Raw genomic sequence first — 18,094 nt, forward strand, 5'->3', positions numbered from 1 at the left:
CAATAGCCGATGATTAATTATTCAATGTGCTCTCGAGGTGTCGCTAAAACAAAACAAACTATTTTTTTCTGGTTGGGACAGAAACAACCCAACGGGTCCACCGAAGGTCATAGATCTTTCGACTCATCGCACGTCAGCGAGCATTCTACCATTAACTACATTCTGTCCCCAGTAAGATGTTACATTACACCGAAATCTCCGTCACCAACCATCAACCTAATTATATAAAACTGATGGAAAGAATTTATGTGGATCACACCGACACTAACAGGAAATAGCGATTGAAACCGAAACCCTGATCCATATTGACAGGAAGTTAACTCTGTTACTGACATACAGTCGTACACTACAGACATTCAGTCCCGTATTACATCTGTGCACTTTATACAGATAATAAAAAATAATATACTGAACAGCAGTTGATGATAACAAATGTGAATCGGGCGTATAATAGCATTAAAAATATTTTTTGTTTGTTGTCATTATCAATCATCCATTCTCTTTGAGAATGGCCAATACAGCATAAAATTGAAATTTTGAGTAAAGGTTGTGATATTTGTATTTTTGCACAGTTCTTTACACTGCGTTTTTATTTAAATGTTGAATTTTTGTATTGATGTTGATAATCACTTTGTTTGTTTGCATTATCATAGTTTGCTGGGGTGTCGTTAAAAATTAATTCATTCCATCTATTGCTGTTCACAACAAAAACATTTATTGCTCAGCTATTCTTTTCGAAATCCAAACATTTCTTGCTGGTGCGTTTTCAATGCTGTTCAGTATATATTATATCCTGGACAGACAGGCCTGGCTACAGATTTTCGAAGCTATTTTAGCGCTACGATATCGTAAAACCGACGTAAGCTATGACGTCACAACGTCGCTTGCCACAACATACGACGATTTTACGATATCGTAGCGCTAAGATAGCTTCGAAAATCTGTAGCCCAAGTAGCTGAGATATAGACCATGAACATCATGCGTTGTTGGGGTCTTATCACGGGTGTTCAGGTCCTAGAAACTTCAAACAGTACCCGAACGCCCGTGGGTCTTATAGAATACAAGAACGAATAAAGAAAAACTGAATCGGTTCACGACCAGCACTTTTTTTGGTGATAAAAGAAAATAATATTCTAAAAATATACATTATGTAAGAAAAACTGAATCGGTTCACGACCAGCACTTTTTTTGGTGATAAAAGAAAATAATATTCTAAAAATATACATTATGTAATATCCCCCTCCCCCCCTCCCCCCCCCTCCCCCACCAACCCGCCGTCTATGATTTCAAGATTTATTAAACAACACTCAGACACATTACAATGAGAACAATGCAATGTACATATACATGTAGTTCATTTGTATCAAAGGGAAACCGATGGATTGGCATGCAACTCAACAATTGACAAAGTTAAAATTCATACAAATACACATTATTTGGTAAATTTCAAACCCATACCAACTCGTACAACACTTTAAAAAAAAGTTCAATGTAAATAAAACAGTATTTTCACAATCTACCATCAAATTCCATAGGTCAAATCATCCTTCTTGATACAGATATAAAGGCAACTGGTTGTGTATCAATCAAACTCTTTTTAATCATGCTTATGTGCGCTAAAGGTTCAAACGTGGCTCTCCTGGACAGACGATCTAATCTTGCCAGTGACCTTTACCCACGAGGGAGAGAGTCAATAGGAAGTTTAACGACATCACTAGGACACATTCATTTTATAGGTAATCGGATTGGGAAAAATGTAGCGGGTTTCCCCCGAAGACTACATGTCAGAACCGGCCTCAGTGGCGCAGTGCTTACGCCATCGGACTACAGGCTGGTCGGTACAGGGATCGCAGCCCGGTACAGGCTCCAACACAGAGCGAGCTCTTAAGGGCTCAATGGATAGGTGTAAGGCCACTACACCCTCCTCTCTTTCATTAACCACCAACCAACTAACAACTAACCCACTGTCCTGGACAGCCAGGCCAGATAGCTGAGGTGTGTGCCCAGGACAGCGTGCTTGAACCTTAATTGGATATAAACACGAAAATAAGTTGAAATGAAATAAATGTCAGAATTACCAAATGTTTGACATCCAGCAGCCGATGATTAATAAGTCAATTTGTTCTAGTGGTGTCGTTAAACAAAACCTTTTTTTTCTTATTGGTACTAGGTGATTGTATTCCACCAAATTGGGTTCAACGATTAAAGGGACATTCTTGAGTTTGCTGCAATTTTTAAGATGTTATCGACTAAAAGAGACTTTTTAACGATTGTAATTACATATCAAATGTATATTTTTTTGCATAAAATATTAGTGGCAGTATATTAAACGTGTTTCTGATCGTCCTAATATTTGTAAACTTTCATTTTATTTCCTAAAATATAATTTTTTCCTTCGTACAAAATTATTTTAAGACAAAATCCAGTTTGGGCTTCTTACAAATATTAAGACGACCAGAATCATATTGAATATACAGACACTGATATTCTAAACAAGAAAATATATTGAATTTGTAAGTTTAATCGTAAACATATTTTATTAGTCAGAAACATCTTACAATGCAGCAAACTCAGGAATGTCCCTTTAATGAAATGAGATGGATAGCCTGCATCATGTGAAAGAAATGACTTCGTTAACTTGATTTCAAAAAATATTATTCATGCATTACTATATAGAAAAGTGTGTTTTTATTTTTTAAAATAGAGCAATTAATTGTAAGAAAAATAGAATAATTGAAAAAAGATAATTGTACAGAATGCCAAGTTATTATATATATTTATGTTTAATAACTACATGATTAATATTTCAAAATACTTATACAAGTAATGTTTTTATAGATTTATAATATTGATTTTACATGTCGCGTAGTAGATATTCCCATATATTCATATATTCATGTGGGTTTTTATCAAAATGTGTCTATTATATTTTGTATGCTGTTCATTGTCTAGCGGGAAAAAAACAAAACAAAAGAAAGACAAAAACAAACTCTTTGACATTTACGCACATTTAAGCTACGTAAGTACCGTGAATCAGTGATTAGCAATAAAGCAAAGGAAAGGAATGTTAATTTGACGGCATCTCGCCAGTAACTGGCAATAAAGTTCATCGGGTACCTACATAAGTATAATTAGTAAATGTATGTCATAGTTATTTTGTAATGCTGGGTTTTTTCTTCAATCTTAATAAATCAATTTTAAAGGGATTTGAGGTGGATAGGTAGATAGATGCATGTAAGTAGATATAGACATACTTAGAAGAAGACAACGACGCACGCACGCACACACACACACACAGAGAGAGAGAGAGAAATAGACACACACACAGACACACACACACAGACACACACACACAGACACACATACACATACACATACACATACACACACATATATATAGATAGATAGATAGATAGAAAGAAAGAGAGAGAGAGAGAGATAGAGAGGGGATATATATATATACACGTGTATATAAAGAAAAAGGAGAGAGAGAGAGAGAGAGAGAGAGAGAGAGAGAGAGAGAGAGAGAGAGAGAGAGAGAGAGAGAGAGAGAGAGAGAGAGGATGCTTGTTTTTTTCTTTCTTCTTTGCATTATTATTTTGTTTGGACACACTCCCGCAGCACTTTGCCGTGCCATGGACTTGTCTTCTCATTGTTTTGTGTTTAACAAACGGACCGTCGTGTTGTTCAGTGTGTCTATTCCAGGCAATAAACAACGCTCAACTGACGCATCGACCAGATGGGATTGTCCACGAGCAACCAGACGCGTTATTCAATCGAACGTGTTCCCACAAACAAGACTCAGCACAGAGCGGTCGATTACCGTATTTAATCCATGTTACGCATACGTCAAAGAATGAAGCTGGTGCTAAATGTAAAGGCGTTGTTTCTTCACTCGACTTTTCTGCTTCTTTCCTTAAATATATTATAAATATATAGCAGAATGATTATTAATTTTTGACCTATAGCTCTAAAATCGTCTATAATTTATTTATCTCTTTATTATCTCTTCAAATTATTATAAATTTTCTATTGTTATGTATTTATACTCTTTCAAAAACAAAACTATTATGTACGTTAATATGTCGAAAATAAGATTAGATTTGATAACTGTGAAGTTATAACGTACTGTTGACTGTTATTAGGGTGTTCGGTAATACAATTGTTTTGATTGATATTAGCTTATTTAATTAATAATCTCACGCCTTAAGTTATTAAACAACATCTTAGATAGGCCTACTGGTGTTTATAAAATACCAGTAACCATGTTTCTCACTCTCAGCTTTAGTAGCGTGTCCAGGAGGCCAAGTTCAGGAGAATGAACGATCGCGGACGCTCGCGAACGCTCGCGAAACAGGCTTGTACACCTGTTAGATGAATATGATATGATAGAGCACGGTGTTACCAATCAAATGGTTCGCAAGCGCTCGGCCTCTTGAACACGTCACTGGTCTGGGGGAAATGGGTGTGTTGTTCTATTTTTAGTCCAATCCACACTACTCCACAACACGCCATTTCACTCTGTTCCACTCCACCATCCCACCACTCCTACACAACTCCACTCCACTCCACAACACGCCACTTCGCTCTGTTCGACTCCACCATCCCACCACTCCTACACAACTCCACTCCACTTCGCTCTGTTCCACTCCACTCCACTTTACCATCACACCACTCCTACATAACTCCACTCCACAACATGTAACTTCACTTTGTTCCACTCCACTCCACTTTACCATCACACCACTCCTACATAACTCCACTCCACAACACGTAACTTCACTCTATTCCACTCCACCATCCCACCACTCCCACACAACTCTACTCCACACACTCCACTTCGCTCCGTTCCACTCCACTTCACCATCCCACCACTCCCACACAACTCCACTCCACAACACTCCACTTCGCTAAGTTCCACTCCACTCCACCATTCCACCACTTCTACTCGGTTACACAGTGTAACCAAGTGATGGGTTTTTTGGTATGTTTCTCTCTCTCTCTCTCTCTCTCTCTCTCTCTCTCTCTCTCTCTCTCTCTCTCTCTCTCTCTCTCTCTCTCTCTCTCTCTCTCTCTCTCTCTCTCTCTCTCTCTCTCTCTTTCTTTTTCTCTGTGTGTGTGGGTGTGTTTGAGAGTGTGTGTGTGCGTGTGTGTGTGCGTGTGTATGTGTGTGTGTGGGGTTTTTTTTTATGTTTGTTTGTTTTTCTTTGTTTTGTTTGTTTGCTTGTTTTATTTTGCTTTTATGTTGTGTTCTTTCTTTCTTTCCTTTTTTAAGATACTATGATAGTTATAAACAGGTGATTTACGGTAAGCTTTTCAAATAACAAAGCTGTTGGCTGTTCTAAAAAGATGTCTCCGTTCACTGCTTAACTCACGAAAAGGCATTCGTCACGTATCATTGGCATTCGGAAATTATCGGCTATGCTCGTTAGGGCATGCTGACCTCGCCGGAGGATCTGTTTCACCTCAGATGTAATAGGAGATATAATACTCCAATATGTGCGGCTCTGTTTTGCCAATTACTTTCTCGTCATTGAACCCAATGCATTTTTGTTTCTGTTTTACTTTCCAAAGTACTCGTTGTATGTATGTACGTTTCTATCATAGATTCCTTTTTTGTAAAAAAAAAAAAAAACCCACACAAAAAACCCCACAAAAAACCATACAAAATCCCCCACAAAAAAACCCCAATTGTGTATACGGTTTTATTTTTGTGTGCTTTTTCTCTTGACACCCACGTTTCAAGTACATCGTCCTGAATACGTATTTCAGTCTGGACACGTAATACTGAGCAGACTGGACACGTCACTTAGCAGTCTGAATACGCTATTTTGCAGTCTGAATACGCTACTTAGCAGTCTGAATACGCTACTTGGCAGTCTGAATACGAAACTCATCAGTCCAAACATGCAAACTGGCAGTCTGAACAAGCAAAATTAGCAGTCTGAATACGCAACTCAGCAGTCTGAATACGCAATTCAACAGTCTGAATACGCAACTCAGCAGTCTGAGAATATGCAACAGGGCAATCTGAATACGCAACACGATAGCCTGAATACGCAATTCAGCAGTCTGAATACACAAACTAGCAGTCTAGACACGTGACTCAGCAGTCTAGACACGTAACTCAGTAGTCTGAACACGGCTCTCAGTAATCGAGAACTGTTCAAGCACGCCTGTCGTGGGTTACAACCTCTGACTTCGCCAGAGTTCTGTCCATAACAGGGATCTACCACAGTCACAGATCACACTATACCCATGTGGCGTGGGTATACAGCAGGCTAAAATGTACATGGACATATAAAAACAAAGGCTTATGGGGTTAATAGTTGGGGGGGGGGGGGGGGGGGGGGGGGGCGGGACGTAGCCCAATGGTAAAGCGTTCGCTTGATGCGCTGTCGGTGTGGGATCGATCCCCGTCGGTGGGCCCATTGGGTTATTTCTCGCTCCAGCCAGTGCACCACGACTGGTATATCAAAGGTCGTGGTAAGTTGGATATAAACGATCCCTTGCTACTGATAGACAAATGTAGCGGGTTTTCTCTCTTAGACTATATGTCAACATTACCAAATGTTTCATATCCAATAGCCGATGCTTAATAAATCAATGTGCTCTAGTGGTGTCGTTAAACAAAACAAACTTTAAACGTTTTTTTTTACCAATAGCCGATGATGAATAAAATCAATGTGCTCTACTGGTGTCGTTAAACAAAAGAAACTTGAATGTTTTTCTTCTGGCCTTGAAGAACATGCAGTTGTATTTGTGGTGTGTTTTCTTACAATTACACACATACCTTTCAGTGGAATCATTACACTTTCTGTTGCTATGGAATTTGTAGATGCTGTAACACATAAAGAGGTACTCTTGTAAGCGATACACGTAATGGAACCGGTGCACACGTTGTGAAAGCAGCTGTTGCCCATAAAGCACGAACATAGTTTGTAGGAACAAGATTATCTAACGAATGACATGCTTGTTGACTTAACATTGTTTGGTTTACAGATAGGTGAGATTGAGCATGCATCCTTGAAGAGGTTTTTTGTGTGAAATCAAATACTCTTATCATAAATAATAAAGTGAAGGAATTTTTCGCCCTCAGATGACTAAGTTAATGTATTTTTATTCGCACCATTTTCTTCCTCTAAGGTTTTATAAAAATCAAAATCAGATTCTAAAACAGACCCCCCACCCCTCTTTTTTGTTTGTTTTTTTGTTGGTATTTTTGTTTGTTGTTTTCTGTTTGTTTGTTTGTTTGTTTGTTTGTTTGTTTCTAAAGCCTAAAGTTATTCTGATTTCTCACATACAATAACTTTTTAAAAGTATTTTAATAACATGTCAAGATTACAGGATCAGTTCTTACAAACATGGCACAATGACATTGTTAACTCATCTAAAGCATCTTGTTACAGACTGTTTAAATCAAATATTGTGTTCGAGACATATTTAACCAATTTAGAGAAAAAATATTGGTTACCATTATTACATTTTCGACTCTCGAATCATTATCTTTCCCATTGAAAAAAATAACTTTAACAAATAGAACATGCTTTTTGTGTACAAATAACGAAATTGGTGATGAATTTCATTATATAATATGTTGTCCGTTTTAAAGATGAAAGAACAAGACTTCTGCCAAAGTGTTGCCTGTCTAGACCAAATGTTTATACATTTAGAATGCTATCTGACAGTTAAAAAAAACCCTGGTGTTCTCAGAAAGCTAGCAGTTTTCTGTAAACAAATTATGCATATTCTTAAGTCCCATGTCTGAAATCTATGTTTTTACAATTTCATTTTATTTGTATATGCAATGTATGTCTTCAAATGCAGTAATGAACCCATAGATATACACTTGTTTTGTCTGATGTACATTATTATGACGAATGTGCCATCTTGTCATTTATTTATTTACTTATATTTTTACAATGTACCTCATATGCCTTTGAATTACGGCCAGTGTGTAAATAAAGTTCAGTTCAGAGAAGAAGTATTGGTTAGAAAGATGGGACGGGATCTAACTCAGTCGGTAGAGCAGACGCCTAAAGTGCTTTGGTCGACAGATCGAACCCGCTTAATGGATCGTGTTTTTTCCGTCCCGACTAGTACCCCAAAGCTCATGGTATGTACTGTCCTGTCTGTGGAAAAGTGCATATAATTACAAAATGTTTGACATCCAATAGCTCAAAAAGAAACTTTATAAACGATCCCTTGCTGCTAATGGGAACAAATGTAGCGGGTTTCCTCTTTAGACTATGTATCAGAATTACCTAATGTTTGACATATAATAGCATATGACAAGGAGATCAATGTCCTCTAGTGGTGTGGTTAAACAAAACAAAAACTTTGCTTGAAAATGTTTTTCCTTTCTTCACGAATATTGCTATTTTCAGTTCCAAAATCTTATATCCTTTCCAGAGTTTGAAAAGAATTTCCCTGTGAAATGAATAATCATCATTATTTAAAGCAACTTTTGACAGCTAACCAGTAAATAAAACTGGAAAGTAAACAAATAAAGTATTTTCAAATCAGCATATATGTTTAATCACGTAATCTTTCTAAGTTACGCAGATTTCTAAAAAAGATAGAATAATAGAAATAGAGTTACACAGATTGCCAAAGAAGATAGAATAATGAAAATAGCGTCACGCAGATTTCTAAAGAAGATAGAACAGTAAACTTATTTATTAATATAGCACAATCTCCATTTTTTTCTTTCTATCACTGACGTCATTTCCTAACGATAAAGAAAGCGGATATGAAGTATTGGTATATGATTCCAGAGTGGGAAACTGAATACAAAATACACCTTTCAACAATAAACCGATCGAAAGACGGACGAAATGTTTATTTAACGAAACACTCAACATATTTTTTATTCTCGTTCCAGCCAGCGCAGCACGACTGGTATACTAAAGACCGTGGTATGTGCTATTATGTCTGTTGGATGGTGCATATAAAAGATCCATTGTTTCCAATCGAAAAGAGTAGTAGCCAATGAAGTGGCAACAGCGGGTTTACTCGCTTAATATATGTGTGGTCCATAACCATATGTCTGACGCCAGATAACCGTAAATAAAATGTGTTGGATGCGTCGTTAAATAAAACATTTCCTTCCTTCCTTCCAATAGTGAAAAATACGTCGCAGCGTTTAAAAACTAGGGTCTGTCACTTTAAATAAAGAATCGAACTGTAACAGCCAAAAAGCTGCATCCGAGTCTGTATATTCTCACAGCACAGGTCATGACACTGCATATTAACAATAATATGCAATGATGTAGTCGAAATCCATATCTTTAATTTCGGTGATAGCCAATTCCCAACGCAGATTTCAAGTTCCACTGCGACTATAATACCATCATATCTGATCATTTAATTACTGAAAATTGATTGCACTGTCAGAGCAAATAGTCTCGCGATGGCCACAGATGAATATAAATATCGCCTGAGCAATTTATTGTAGGCGAATTTATTTATGACTCTGACATCAGAAAGTGCAGAGCATTATTTTTCAGTGAACCAGTATTAATATTTTGATCGGTAGCTTGTTCTTCAGTAATATATCGTATGGCCTCTGTCGTCTAGAATTATAGTCGATCTTAAGCACTGTGAGAAAGTTTAGGGCTAACTATAGTAAAACCTGATGGTTTATTTTTCGGTGGTGTCTGAATATATCTTGTCTTTCCTTAATAGGAATTGCGAAAAAAACATTCTAAAGTACAACAGAAAGAAAGAAAGAAATGTTTTATTTAACGACGCACTCAACACACTGCATTTACGGTTATATGGCGTTAGACATATGGTTAAGGACCATATTGAGAGAGGAAACCCGCTGTTGCCACTTATGGGCTACTCTTTTCGATTAGCAGCAAGGGATCTTTAATATGCACCATCCGACAGACAGGATAGTACATACCACGGCCTTTGATATACTAGTCGTGGTGCACTGGCTGGAACGAGAAATAGCCCAAATGGGCCCACCGACTGGCATCGATCCCACACCGACCGCGCATCGAGCGAGCGCTTTACCACTGGGCTACTTCCCGCCCAAAAGTACAACAGAGCTTGACAAGATTAATATTGAAACAGTTGGTGTGTTTCAATGTCACAGAGCAATCGATTTTTAGGACACATGTTTCGTTTTGTTTGTTTTGTTTTTTGGTGGGTATTGTTTTTTTCGGGGTGGGGTGGGGGGGGGGGGGGGGCTGGTATTTTGGGGGTGTTGGGTGTGTGTGTGTGTATTTTTTGTTTAAACAATAGTTTTTAAAATGTTGTGGACAAATGTTATAGTCAAAATAATACTATATAGCTTACTGATAAAATAATAGACTTACGCAGTAGAAGTGTCTAACTGGCAGTGTTATTGGCCCACGCTCGAATGTGGGATCAGCACACCAGAGACCAACACAAGGCCTACGTTGAAAATGATGAACCTCAGTGGCGTCGTGGTTAAGCCATCGGACATAAGGCTGGTAGGTACAGGGTTCGCAACCCGGTACCGGCTCCCACCCAGAGCGAGTTTTAACGACTCAGTGAGTAGGTGTAAGGCCACTACATCTTCTCTCTCACTAACCAACTAACAACTAACAACTAACAACTAACCTACTGTCCTGGACAGACAGCCCAGATAGTTGAGGTGTGTGCCCAGGACAGCGTGTTGAACCTTAATTGGATATAAGCACGAAAATAAGTTAAAATAAAATAATGAAATAGTAACGATGAACGTTCGGGTTCTCTGTCCACTCACGCTGCCCCAACAGTTTGGTCCGCCTCTGCTTCACAACTTAAAATATGCTTATAGACTGAAAAAGAATAAACATAATCACAAAAAGATAATATATGGTAAAATGTTCCTCTAAAAAAAATCCGTTCATCAAGTTATGGCAGGTACACTAAACGTCTTACTAAACTGTAGTCGAAAACAGAAGAAGAAGTTTGTTTATTTTGTTTAACGACACCACTAGAAGACATTGATTTATTAATCATCGGCTATTGGATGCCAAACATTTGGTAATTTTGACATACTATAGTCTTAGAGAGGAAACCCGCTACATGTTTCCATTAGTAGCAAGGGATCTTTTATATGCACCATCCCACAGACAGGATAGCACATACCACGACCTTTGATATACCAGTTGTGGAAAACAGAAAAAGTCGAAGAAAGAGAAAAAAAGACAAGGAGGACGACATAGCCACCTTAAAATATATAGGCTCTACGCATTTTCTTTTACCTCTCTTCCACCAATATAATATTTAAAGAGAGAAAAAAATATATATAGCCAGCTTGAGACATTACTAAAATTGAAGGTCGAGTTACAAGACACAAACCATTTTAAAGTATGGCCAGATAATTTTTTATTATTACAGGTTGGTTATAAAAAGAAAGTTTGTTTAGTTTAACAACACCACTGGAACACATTGATTAATTAATCATCGGCTATTGGATGTCAAACATTTGGAAATTCTGACTCATAGTCAACAGAGGAAACCTGCTACATTTTCCTAATGCAGCAAGTGATCTTTTATATGCACTTTCCACACAGACAGGAAAGCACATATCACAGCCTTTAACCAGTTGTGGTGCATTGGTTGGAACGAGAAAAAAACCAATCAGTTGAACGGATCCACTGAGGTGGTTCGATCCTGAGACGCAAGCACATCAGGCGAGCGCTCAACCGACTGAGCTAAATCCCGACTCTACAGACTGGTTAAGTGCATTTTAAATGTTTTCACAAATAGTCTATGCATTCTTATGCAGCGGTACAGTATACAAAGTTAACAGTTAGTGTGTTCTGGTTTATGAAACCACTAGTTCACATTGATTTATTAATTATCGGCTAGTGGATGTCAAACATTTGACAATTCTGACACATTGTATTAAAGAAAATCGGTTACATTTCCCCGTATAACAACAAGGGGTCTTTTATGTATGCTTTCCCGTAGACAGGACACCATATACTATGACCTTTGATATATCAGTCACGGCAATCTGATTAAAATTAGCTCTACTGGTCTACCAGTAGATCTAATAGCATTGCGTGGACTCCCATGTCCAGGTCACATTTCATCTATAAATAACAATTTAAATATCGACCAATTACACTTCGGCTTTTATAGCGGTATTCGGGAGCATACAAATTCTAAAAATATCAGGCGAGACTATTTATGCAATTTCAACATTGAAAAAACAGGGGGAAAAGTGCAGTAATAAACTCTGGATTGTATACTAGTGTAAACAGATTTTATGGCTATACCATCACGTTTTTGTTGTTGTTTTGTTTTGTAACGAATTTTATATAAAATTTTGTATTGAAATTAGTTTCCGGCATACTTCGTAATTCACCCGAATCATTTCGTATACCTTTGGCATAATCCCGAATTCTTTTCAAATCACTGGCATGATTTTGCAAGTAAGGTTTTGATTAGTCGAATGAAAGGTCAACTGGACATGAGCTCCAACGGGCTGCTGTTAGACCCACATGTAATAGTGGAGCTAATTTTAATTAGTTTGCAGTCACGATGCATTGGGACAGGGAAATAACCATATCAGAGAATGGGTCCACCGAGCGTGTTCGATCCCACGACGAAAACAACTCAGGTCAGCTCCTACAACGTTTAAATCTCTATCTCTGTTTTTTGTTGTTGTTGTTGTTGGGGTTTTTTTTCGGGGTGGGGGGGGGGGGGGGGGGGGGGGGTGGGCGGGACGTAGCCCTGTGGTAAAGCGCTCGCTTGATTCGTGGTATGTTTGGGATCGATCCCCGTCGGTGGACACATTGGGTTATTTCTCATCCCAGCCAGTGCCCCACGACTGGTATATCAAAGGCCGTGGTATGTGCTATCCTATCTGTGGGATGTGCACATAAAAGATCCCTTGCTACTAATGGAAAAATGTAGCGGGTTTCCTTTCTAAGACTATATGTCAAAATTACCAAATGTTTGACATCCAGTAGCCGATGATTAATAAATCAATGTGCTCTAGTGGTGTCGTTAAACAAAAACAAACTTCCTACTCTGTTTTAGAAACATTTCTAGGAGGATATTGTCCAGAACATACATGCTTGAACATTTAGTGGGTGTTAGCATGAACCCAATGATTCATCGACTGATTGATTGTGCAAGTCACATGAAAAGGGTGTTTTTATTGTTTTGATGAAGATTAATTATTGTGGGAATAAAAACAAAATAAAACTCCAAATATTAACAGTGAAAACGTTTATTGAAGGTGCAGTTCTGTTTGATTTTTGCATTAATAAAATATATTAAATTCTGAGAAAAAGCGATATGGCATCTTAAAAAAAGAAGAAAAAAAAAAAGAAGAAAAAAAAAGAAAAGAAATGAATGAATGAATGTTTAAAGGAAAGTAAAGTTTGTTTTATTTAACGACGCCACTAGAGCACATTGATTTCTTTTATTTTATCATCGGCTATTGGACGTCAAACATATGGTCATTCTGACACTGTTTTTTTTAGAGGAAACCCGCTGTCGCCACATAGGCTACTCTTTTACGACAGGCAGCAAGGGATCTTTTATTTGCGCTTCCCACAGGCAGGATAGCACAAACCATGGCCTTTGTTGAACCAGTTATGGATCACTGGTCGGTGCAAGTGGTTTACACCTACCCATTGAGCCTCGCGGAGCACTCACTCAGGGTTTGGAGTCGGTATCTGGATTAAAAATCCCATGCCTCGACTGGGATCCGAACCCAGTACCTACCAGCCTGTAGACCGATGGCCTAACCACGACGCCATCGAGGCCGGTAAATGAATGTTTAACGACACCCTAGCACGAAAAATACATCGGTTATTGGATGTCAACCTATTGTAAATCCAAACATGAAGTGGTGAACATCATCAGTATTAAAATGCAAGAGTTAATTAAAAGAACTGTGCAAAAAGAAACAAATATCACAAGTAAGTAAAATTTAAATTTAGAATAAAAGTCAGTATCACGAACAACAACAACAACAAAAAAAAAACAAAAAAAAAGAACAAAAAAAAAGGAGATAAAGAAAAAAACTATATAGGTGTGACTCATCGGTTTATTTGCAACATCAATATGCGTTACCCAAGCAGGTGTTCTAGGTGTTAGGTGTACCTGTCTGAGAATGCTGAATGTGTAATGACCGGGGCTAATCGTCTGCGTTCGCGTAATTGAAACTGCTGATTCAGCATCCCGCGGTAAGTTGCGTGATCGTAAAACTAAAACACCGGTTTAGAGGTTTGTGCCGTAAAATTGACGTTTTATAGTCTTATCAGCATGTTTGTCTGCATTTAGAACTGGTTTAAGATCTGAGAGTGCATGTATTGATGATGCACTTGTTCAATCTCCGTCTGTGTGTCTGTCTGTCATCTTCTCTATGTGTCTGTCTGTCTGTTTGCCTGTCTGCCTGTCTTTGTTTCTGTCTCTTTGAAAGACAGCATGAGGATGTTAGAGAGAGAGAGAGAGAGAGAGAGAGAGAGAGAGAGAGAGAGAGAGAGAGAGAGAGAGAGAGAGAGAGAGAGAGAGAGAGAGAGAGAGAGAGAGAGAGAGAGAGAGAGAGAGAGAGAGAGAGAGAGAGAGAGAGAGAGAGCAGACAGACAGGCAGATAGACAGACAGACATGAAGACATGAAGGCAGGCAGGCAGGCAGGCGGGCAGAGAGACGGGTAGCCAGACAGACAGACAGACATGGAGTATCCGAGTGTGAGTATAAAATTTTATTCTCTGGGTAGTGATTATTAAAAAAATATCCATGTTTCCCCACCCCTCTTAATTATTTCTGAAATGGCCCCAGATACAATGTTAACAAAACAGTTATGTGGGTCTATATCTTCAAACTCGGTTTATGATCCTCTATACCTCAGTGGGTGGCCAAGGGAATAATCCAGAAACCTTAACGGGGGGGGGGGGGGGGGATGTAGGGTGAGGATGGAACATTTCCTCTGCTTCCCGAACTACCTATAAAAACCATTTATATAAAAATTCACCAAGAGTAACCACCCATAACATAATAACTCCTATGTCCATCCTCTACCCATATCACCGCACTCCGTTTGATCGTTTCTAGAACATTCCTGAATGTAACCAACGGAAACAGAGCATGGAAAAGCAATCTTTTTTTCACACACAAACAAAAATTACAAAGCTTTTCTTTGTGAATGCATCCACACCCGAATATGTATTTTAGTAAGTAGTATCATCTACAAAAAAATAAATCCACGAACCTCGTCACGTTCTTTCATGACTGTAGGTAATATTTACAAAGCGTGATGGTAGGAGGTGAGGGCGAGGGTGAGGGTGAGGGTGAGGATGAGAATCATAGGCGTCGGAAGCGGGGTTGGGTGTCGGGGGGTACACTATCCTCCCCAGAACTCTGTAGCTGGAGGGGTCAGAGCATGCGCTGAAAGGCGATCAGACTATGGATTTCTACGGACTATATATACAGTGTTTGACAAACGTTTAAGAACGCCACTAGCCCTAAGAGAAAGAAATGTTTTATTTAACGACGCACTCAACACATTTTATTTACGGTTATATGGCGTCAGACATATAGTTAAGGACCACACAAATATTGAGAGAGGAAATCCGCTGTTGCCACTTCATGGGCTAAATTTTACGATAGTTATAATTTTATTATATTTTAATTTTAAACAAATTTTACGATCCTTTCCAAACCTCCCCCAAAGTTCCCTTGGCAATCCGTCTCATGTTATTAGAAACTGTTTTAATACGACCAGCAGTGGCGGATCCAGAAAATCCTTTTGGGTGGGTGCGTTGGGGGGGGGGGGGGGAAACTAAAGACATGAGGCGGAATGCCAATGGAACTTTGGGGGAGGTTTGGAGGGGATCGTGAAAAAATGAAACTTAATATATAATAAAATTATAACTGTAGCAAATGTGGGGGGGACCCCCCCCCCCCCCCCCCCCCCCCCCCCCCCCCCCCCCCCCCCCCCCCCCCCCCCCCCCCCCCCCCCCCCCCCAGATCCGCCTCTGACCAGGATAATTTTCTTTATAGCTCAAAGCCAAGGAATTACATCCCGGATCCTAACGTTTACTACTTTGTGATCCTTCTGCTCCACTACCCCATTTTCGTTCTAGGTCCGACCTCTCTGTCATTTTGGGTCACTCGCTGAAATGAAGAGACCAAGTTTTCACTTCGTTGCCTGGATCAATAATACTAGTATGTTGAGATGTTTTGTTCTCCGTACACTCGCCTTTGTGAACCGTCTTGTGAACTTTCCAACTCATAACACGCGAACACCCCATCACTGACCTCAACCTAGTTTTTCACTTTCTTTTGATGTGTATTTATACAGCACTGATGCGTATGGTTCAAAACATTTTAATATTTTGCTGAGGACCTGAGGTTAGTTAACAAAAGATTGTTAGGTAATCAGGTAGTGAGGGAGAGGGATAAGGGAGGGATGATTTGAGAGAGAGAGAGAAAGAGAGAGAGAGAGAGAGAGAGAGAGAGAGAGAGAGAGAGAGAGAGAGAGAGAGAGAGAGAGAGAGAGAGAGAGAGAGAGAGAGAGAATGAGAATGTGAGAGAGGGTGAGAATGTGAGAGAGAGGGCGAGGAAAGAGAGAGATGGGGGGAGGGGGGAGAGTCAGACAGGCAGACCGAAAGAAAGAAAGAAAAAAGAAAGAAAGTGAAAGACAAAGAGATAGGAGAGAAGGTAGGGGGAGAGAGAGAGAGAGAGAGAGAGAGAGAGAGAGAGAGAGAGAGAGAGAGAGAGAGAGAGAGAGAGAGAGAGAGAGACACGGACGGAATGACGGAAATGATAAAAATAGGTCCAAATAAACAGAGATAAATCTATAAGAGAAATACAGAGATAGAGATAAATGGATGGTTAGATAAATACACATGCAGACATTCAGAATATCCAAATGCAGTTCTATTCTGACGGCGTACTAGTTGCATTTTTTTTCATTCAAAAATTAATTTGAAGTTGTTCTATTTTTAAAAGGCAAACTTTAAAGTTCATGTATTTATATATTTGTGTTTTATTTCTTATTATTTATTAAACAAACTTTAAAGTTCATGTATTTATATATTTGTGTTTTATTTCTTATTATTTATTAAACAAACTTTAAAGTTTCTTTATTTAGACCTTTATCAGATGTTAATTTGGTTATCCTTTTACGAAATTAATTGTGAAAGATATAAATTTACTATCTTCCGTATCCGACCTGAGGAAATATAAATGAAAGCATCCTCCTCATTTTGTTTTGTTTTTTGTTTCCAGTTTCTCTCAGGATGGTTGTCGGTACCGATAATGATATTAGTAATTCACAACGGGAAATTGCCCACCTACGCCGGTTACGCCATTTCCTGCCTTTTTGCCCCTGGACTGTTTATTCGCATTACACTGACCAATCTAATACCAGTCTAAAACCAATCCAACAGGCAAATCTCAATGGTGACTAGACTTTAAAATCTGTTTGTGCTGAATGACAAAATAAGCTGGTTTTTATCTTTAAAGCTTCTTTTTGATTATTTTCCAGTCACTGGGACTTGCTGTTTTGTTGAAATAAATGACCTAATTATCTGTACAACTTTATCTTCCTATTTTTTTTCTATTGATTTGTGGACAATGCAGCCTATTTTTTTTTCTTTAAAGAATGGATTGTTAATTTAAAAAAACAAATAATTAAAAAAAAGTACAGAATGATTTTCATACTTCTTGGTCTTATTTATTTTATTTTATTTATTTATTATTTATTTATTTATTTATGTATGTATTTATTTATTTATTTATTTGTTTATTTATTTGTTTATTTATTTACTTACTTATTTATTTATTTTTAATAATGAGATATAGGGTTGGATACTGTATATCCCTTGCTACTAATGGGAAAAATAGCGTGTTTCCTCTCTAAGATTAGTTGACATCCTATAGCCGATGATTAATAAATCAATGTGCTTTAGTGGTGTCTATTTGATGTCAAACAGTTGATAATTTTGACATATAGTCTTACAGAGGAATCCCCGCTACATTTTTCCAATTAGCAGCAAGGGATCTTTTAAATGAACCATCCCACAGATAGGATAACACTTACCGCGGCCTTTAATATGCCAGTCGTGGTGCACTGGCCGGAACGAGAAGTAGCCCAACGGGCCCA

The 18,094-nt window shown here is 38.4% G+C and overlaps 1 long non-coding RNA gene across 1 annotated transcript; it reads left to right on the top strand.

Annotated features, from left to right (window-relative positions):
* Window positions 1-14,626: 14,626 nt before the first annotated feature.
* On the top strand, window positions 14,627-17,638 carry LOC121391709. The gene is made up of 3 exons (XR_005960379.1): window positions 14,627-14,675; window positions 16,071-16,152; window positions 17,218-17,638. It is a non-coding gene; the product is annotated as an uncharacterized LOC121391709 (long non-coding RNA).
* Window positions 17,639-18,094: the final 456 nt, after the last annotated feature.

This window comes from Gigantopelta aegis, chromosome 3 (genome assembly GCF_016097555.1).
Source record: "Gigantopelta aegis isolate Gae_Host chromosome 3, Gae_host_genome, whole genome shotgun sequence".
In the NCBI taxonomy this organism is placed as follows: Eukaryota; Metazoa; Mollusca; class Gastropoda; order Neomphalida; family Peltospiridae; genus Gigantopelta; species Gigantopelta aegis.